Below are 7,307 nucleotides of genomic sequence, written 5' to 3' on the forward strand. Positions count from 1 at the left end.
ATGGGTGAAGGAGCCGGAACGTTAGACTAGGACGGATCATTCCTAGGAGAACATTGGCTCATACTGCTAGACAACTGTACCAGTTTCCCGTACGTCGCAAGAATGAGAAGCACTGACGCGGCGAAAACTGCCGAAGTAATGGTTCAGATGGCTCTGAGCACCATGAGACTTAACTTCTGACCTACTTAAACCTAACTAACCTAAGGACATCACACACATCTATGCCCGAGGCAGGATTCGAACCTGCGACCATAGCGGTAGCTCGGTTCCAGACTGTAGCGCCTAGAACCGCGCGGCCACTCCGGCCGGCCCGAAGTAATGATGAAGGTATTTTCAGTAGAACGTTTACCCACGACCGTTGTAATTGACAGCGGTACACAGTTTTATGCAGGGGAATTTGAAGAATATTGTGTGGAAAACAGAATCCAGCATCTTCGTAACCCACCATTCCGCCCTAAATCCAATCCTGAGCATTTTTGGTTACAAATGACGAAACTAAGGTATTAATACAAAAAGGAGGATGCGCTAACGATGTTTTTAACATTTAGGGCATGGATTTTGATGACAAGTCATTTAGGGTTTATTTTCCAACAACTTATGCAGGATGCAGGTATTGTAGTGCAGAAAAATGAACTTCTATAGTGCATATAAAGTCATATTTACAGCTTTAGGGTCGTGTTTTGGCCAACTTTGCAAAAAAAAACATATACTTGTCTTATCTTTAAGCACACAAGAATAAAATAATAAAAATATTGCTCACATGTTAATGTGAGTGCCGACTGCGTCAAAAATAGACACAATTATTAGTACAAAACTTTACTTGTCAGGGCTATAATACACAAGCAGCCTGATAGACTAGTCGTAAGATGTTGTTTTGCAGGACTGATGAAACGCTTTCGAAACTGACGAAGGTGGCTTCCGACATAAAAAGCATCGCACACGTGGTCACACTACCCACTTTGAATACAAACTCAATCAGGTTCAACATTCGAAAAGTAAAGAGCTCCTACAGCATGAACTTGCGAGGGTTTGTTCGTGATTTTGGAGACACGTTCTTCAGCATTGACAGGTAAATAATATTTTGTATACTATGTGAAGTAAAAAGTAGCACAGGAAAGCACTTCATTGGGCAACAACGCTGCAGCATCGCCAAACACGGCAGCTCTGTGAAGAGAAGTGCAGAAAATGACAGCAGAAAAACGCTGTTTTTTGAACAGGTAGGTTCACCTTCAGCCGTGGAATCGTTCAAGGACTTGTGTGAGAGGATGGTGTCTTGAAACATCCCATTGCAGGAGCTGAGGAATCCACTCATAAGGCAGTTTTTGGAGAAGTACAAAACGCACCCAGTTTCAGATGAATCTACACTGAGAAAGAACTACTTATCCACCTGCTAGAGGAGGAGTTTAATAAAATACGAATTAGTGTTGTTGATGAAAATGTCTGGGTGTCCATAAATGAAGTCCCCGATGTAGGGGCCTGATAGGTTGCAAATGATGTTGTTGGTGTTCTAAACGTTACGAAGGTTTCGAAAAAATAAACAACTCGATATTTGACATTTTCTGTGACAACTCTCAGAAGCTACTATGACCGGATGGTGTGAACAGAGGCCACGTTTTGCTGTTAGTGGCAGGGAGGGCTTCTTAAATGCCTCAAGCAGCCAAGGGGCTTCAGATTCTCTACTCCAGTATGATGTAAGTCCCTTGCCTTGCATACGCGTTGCACAGAGTTGCAGAAGAGGCGCGCTCAAATTACCGCGATGTGACCAAATTGATATCCTGTGGCAAGAAAATCTGTGAAACCTTCGCTACGTATGCAGAAATTCAGGCAACAAACACCTCCACTGACTGTCTGCACTCAGCTTGTACTATGGGGTTCTTGGCTTAATGCTGCTGAGTAGTACTGAACCAACTACACCTGAATAAAGATTGATGAGCTTAATAGAGATGGATCAAATGCTGTCAAATCTGTCTAAGAGGTTTTTACAGATACCTTGTCTGGAAACTTGGCATACATGAACGCCAAGTTTCGAGTGATATCGCGACCCATCGCACGACTAGAAGCTGCTGGTACTCAAGTGTGTGACGCCCAGGATACTGCTCGAGATATGCAGATTGAGTTGGGTCGGGTTCGTGGTCAGGTGGCTGAAAAAGTGAATAACAAACGGCAAAGTGTTCCCTAACAGAATCCCGGATACTGTAAACTGTGTAAAATTAGTAGGAGTGTTTTTGGGTATGCTCCAACATTTGAAGACAGTGAACCAGCCTGGCTTGCAGTGACCTCGCCGCCTTTAAATGCTATTCTATAACGACCTGTGATGTGGAGACGAGCTTCTCCAGGTACAAAACTATCCTCCAGCGACAATCGTAATTATTTGAATATGGGAAGCCTAAAAGTAAACGTTTCAGCGAGTGCTACTCTGCAGAAATTGAATACTGCGAGGTGCGTTAAATAATTTGGAATACTTGAAACAAGTGATGTGCGGATATAAAAACATCGTTTTTATTGTTTGGATGAGTGAGTGTTATAGTTATCACTATAGACTACTTCGTGTCTTTTTTATTTTATTTTATTTTATTTATTTATTTATTTATTTATTTTTTGTTTTTTTTTGTTTTTTTGTTTTTACGCATGCAGCCTCTTCGAATATGCTATTTAGTTTCAAACACTGCCGAAAGTAAGTATTACACACACAATTTAATCAGAATGAAATTTGTATCACGTGGTGTATAAAAGATCAACAAGAATGTTTTTACATAATTTCGTGTAATTCATATTTTTGAGGTCATATTTATGTAAGTTTTAGGAGATATATCATCTCATGTTTCGCTGTTTTTAGGTCATTAAGATCCGGGCCCTATTAATCTCCTACAGAAACCTTTCCCATGAAGGAAGAACCCAACGGAGATTTTCCATAGGAAGAAGATGAAAATTGTACTTCCCCTAACAGCACTTTGTAAGCATGAAGCAACCGGTGCAAGAGGGAATGAAATTAGAAATCGTAATTTCAGCATTGACGACAAAATAATATATTCAGAGGTGGATCGAGGCAAAAAAATACGGTATCTAGCGACAGTGATATGTAAATTGAGTAACGTGACGTATGTCGTAATGTCTGAAATTGTTGTTACCTGCCGTAAGCACGTGGACCCGTTGAAGCCACCACGTGATAACGCTTTCCAATCCGGAGGCTACAAAACTTTTTGTGTTTTAGCTCTGCGATAGTGGGTCTACTCCAGAGGTGGTAGGAGGAGTCACGGGGTGACAGCTGTCCACCAGTGGTGAGCCCCACAGCAACCACAACACATGCAGGCTGAGCCGAGCCCAGCCGTTGCAGTGCAGAAGTCAGCATCGAGGTGGATATGGTCCACCAATAGCACTAGCAATAGATGAAGATTTTAAAATGAGCATAGACAGTTTTGTGGTCAGAGGTTTCGGTCTGTAACTGATCATCTTCAGACCTCATCCTCAAACCATATTGGTAGGCGATGCTGGCGTTAAGAACTCCACGAACGTGAACTGCTCGGAAGAAGAAGATGCTCCTATGCTCTCCCTTGCGGGGATGTGAGGGGGGAGGGGGAGGAAGAAATAGGGATGTTGTCACCCCGAGTCACGTATTCGCAACTTCACTGCTGGACGCGGTTCTAGGCACTTCAGTGTGGAACCGAGCGACTGCTACGGTCTCAGGTTCGAATCCTACCTCGGGAATGGATGTGTGTGATGTCCTTAGGTTAGTTAGGTTTAGTAGTTCTAAGTTCTAGGGGACTGATGACCTCAGATGTTAAGTCCCATAGTAGTGCTGCAACGCTCCATGTCTGACCGGTCACTGCTCGCCTGTTGACGGGGGGACCCAGCCGCTCGTGTCCGGCCCCACACGACTCGGCTCGGTCACGTACTCGCCCCATGTCTGATGTCCGGATTCCGGACACGCGGATAACCGAGCACGACCGGTCACCGCTGACGTCTCACCTCACCTCGCCCCGGCTCGTGTAGTGTAACGACGTAAGTTTTGTATAAATGGATTTTCTTTTGACATATGACCATGTGCAGACTTCGTCACCTACGTCAGTTACAACACACTTCAAAATTATTTATATTCTTTTTAAATTGTCTCAGAATGGTTCTTGAACGAAACTGTAAAACATCATTGAGTCGTATGCGCAGAATTACGTCACTCGGTCCAATTGGTTTGCGCAAACTTTTTCAATTTAGATGTCGTTTGTTTCTCCTCAGAAATTATATTAATGCAGGTTATCTGATTTAATAAATATTAGAACCACATTGAATAAACTTTCGAGATTCAAACTCACGATGAACGTTGTCAAAAATTAATAATCTTGTCAAATATATTATTAATTCATTCACATAATTCTTCATAAATAAATTCACGGAACACGTATTTAAACTTTTGTAGCATCCACCAGTTTATTATCTTCCTACATATAGACGTGAACCTGAGCCTTGACAAGACAGGACTGAACATTTACAACAAGATTAAACTTTCTATGACGTCATTGTTGTACAAACATTACAAATTCTTAATTTTCAATTTTTAGAAGCACGACGCAACAACTCGGTTTCAGGGTCTTCTGTTGCTCTTTGGCTGTCGACCCGCGACGTATAGTGGCCAGCAATTTTCTCTCTGGTCCCGGCAGCGAAGATGCTGTCTCCGTTCGTTGCGCCGCCCTCTCCGTAAATGAAACATAAAAAATAAATACAAAACTTTAGACAATTCACAACCATTACAAATATTACAAAAATACATAAACAAAAACTAAATTAAACTTATATTCACCTGCAAACTGGGCTGACACTGGTGGATGGGTGACGCTTCAATTTCGCGTCCCACTACACTCCCTGCTCAGTACTGTACAAATCCAACGCCTCTCTCTCTCTTTCTGTCTCTCTCTCTCTCTGTCTCTCTCTCTCTCTCTCTCTCTCACACACACACACACACACGATGTATTTATTTCTGTCTCTCTCTCTCTTTCTTTTAATACAAAAGCAACGTTTCCAAGACCGGGTACGTTACACAGCTAAATTCATAGAGCACTTTCTTTTATAATATTTTCTCCCGTCTTCCTAACTTCCGGGAATTTTGTTGTAAATAAAACATTGATGTTGGGTACCCGTGGTCTGGGGGTAGCGTCTTCGATTTATAATCAAAACGTCTTCGGTCCCGGGTTCGATCCCCGCCACTGCCTAAATTTTGATAAATAATCAGCATTGGCGGCCGAAGACTTCCGGCATAAGAAGTCAGCCGCATTCTGCCAACGGCCTTGTCAAAGAGGGCGGAGGAGCGGATAGAGGTTCAGAGCACTCTCTTGTCCTAGGGGTGGGAAATTGCCCCTAAAGGCGGAAGAATCAGCAATGATCAACGACATGAGGATGCAGAAGGCAGTGGAAACCACTGCATTAAGGACACGTAACGTGTATCCACAGGACATGTGGCCTGTAATTGAAGAAGTGTCATGATGATCTCTCCATTGGCAAAAGATTCCGGAATAGTCCCCCTTTCGGATCTCCGGGAAGGGACTGCCAAGGGGGAGGTTACCATGAGAAAAAGATTGAATAATCAACGAAAGGATAACGTTCTACGAGTCGGGGCGTGGAACGTCAGAAGCTTGAACGTGGTAGGGAAACTAGAAAATCTGAAAAGGGAAATGCAAAGGCTCAATCTAGATATAGTAGGGGTCAGTGAAGTGAAGTGGAAGGAAGACAAGGATTTCTGGTCAGATGAGTATCGGGTAATATCAACAGCAGCAGAAAATGGTATAACAGGTGTAGGATTCGTTATGAATAGGAAGGTAGGGCAGAGGGTGTGTTACTGTGAACAGTTCAGTGACCGGGTTGTTCTAATCAGAATCGACAGCAGACCAACATCGACAACGATAGTTCAGGTATACATGCCGACGTCGCAAGCTGAAGATGAACAGATAGAGAAAGTGTATGAGGATGTTGAAAGGGTAATGCAGTATGTAGAGCGGGACGAAAATCTAATAGTCATGGGAGACTGGAATGCAGTTGTAGGGGAAGGAGTAGAAGAAAAGATTATAGGAGAATATGGGCTTGGAGAAAGACTAGTTATGTAACAAGTTTCAGCTAGTAATAGCGAATACCCTGTTCAAGAATCACAAGAGGAGGAGGTATACTTGGAAAAGGCCGGGAGATACGGGAAGATTTCAATTAGATTACATCATGGTCAGACAGAGATTCCGAAATCAAATACTGGATTGTAAGGCGTACCCAGGAGCAGATATAGACTCAGATCACAATACAGTAGTGATGAAGAGCAGGCTGAAGTTCAAGACATTAGTCGGGAAGAATCAATACGCAAAGAAGTGGGATACGGAAGTACTAAGGAATGACGAGATACGTTTGAAGTTCTCTAACGCTATAGATACAGCAATAAGGAATAGCGCAGAAGGCAGTACAGTTGAAGAGGAATGGACATCTCTAAAAAGGGCCATCACAGAAGTTGGGAAGGAAAACATAGGTATAATGAAGCTAGCTGCGAAGAAACCATGGGTAACAGAAGAAATACTTCAGTTGATTGATGAAAGGAGGAAGTACAAACATGTTCCGGGAAAATCAGGAATACAGAAATACAAGTCGCTGAGGAATGAAATAAATAGGAAGTGCAGGGAAGCTAAGACGAAATGGCTGCAGGAAAAATGTGAAGACATCGAAAAAGATATGACTGTCAGAAGGACAGACTCAGCATACAGGAAAGTCAAAACAACCTTTGGTGACATTAAAAGCAACGGTGGTAACATTAAGAATGCAACGGGAATTCCACTGTTAAATGCAGAGGAGAGAGCAGATAGGTGGAAAGAATACATTGAAAGCCTCTATGAGGGTGGAGATTTGTCTGATGTGATAGAAGAAGAAACAGAAGTCGATTTAGAAGAGATAGGGGATCCAGTATTAGAATCGGAATTTAAAAGAGCTTTGGAGGACTTACGGTCAAATAAGGCAGAAGGATAGATAACATTCCATCAGAACTTCTAAAATCATTGGGGGCAGTGGCAACAAAACGACTATTCACGTTGATATGTAGAATATATGAGTCTGGCGACGTACCATCTGACTTTCGCAAGAGCATCATCCACACAATTCCGAAGACGGCAAGAGCTGACAAGTGCGAGAATTATCGCACAATCAGCTTAACAGCTCATGCATCGAAGCTGCTTACAAGAATAATATACAGAAGAATGGAAAAGAAAATTGAGAATGCGCTAGGTGACGATCAGTTTGGCTTTAGGAAAAGTAAAGGGACGAGAGAGGCAATTCTGACGTTACTGCTAATA

Source organism: Schistocerca serialis, chromosome 9 (assembly GCF_023864345.2).
Source record: "Schistocerca serialis cubense isolate TAMUIC-IGC-003099 chromosome 9, iqSchSeri2.2, whole genome shotgun sequence".
Taxonomy (NCBI): Eukaryota; Metazoa; Arthropoda; class Insecta; order Orthoptera; family Acrididae; genus Schistocerca; species Schistocerca serialis.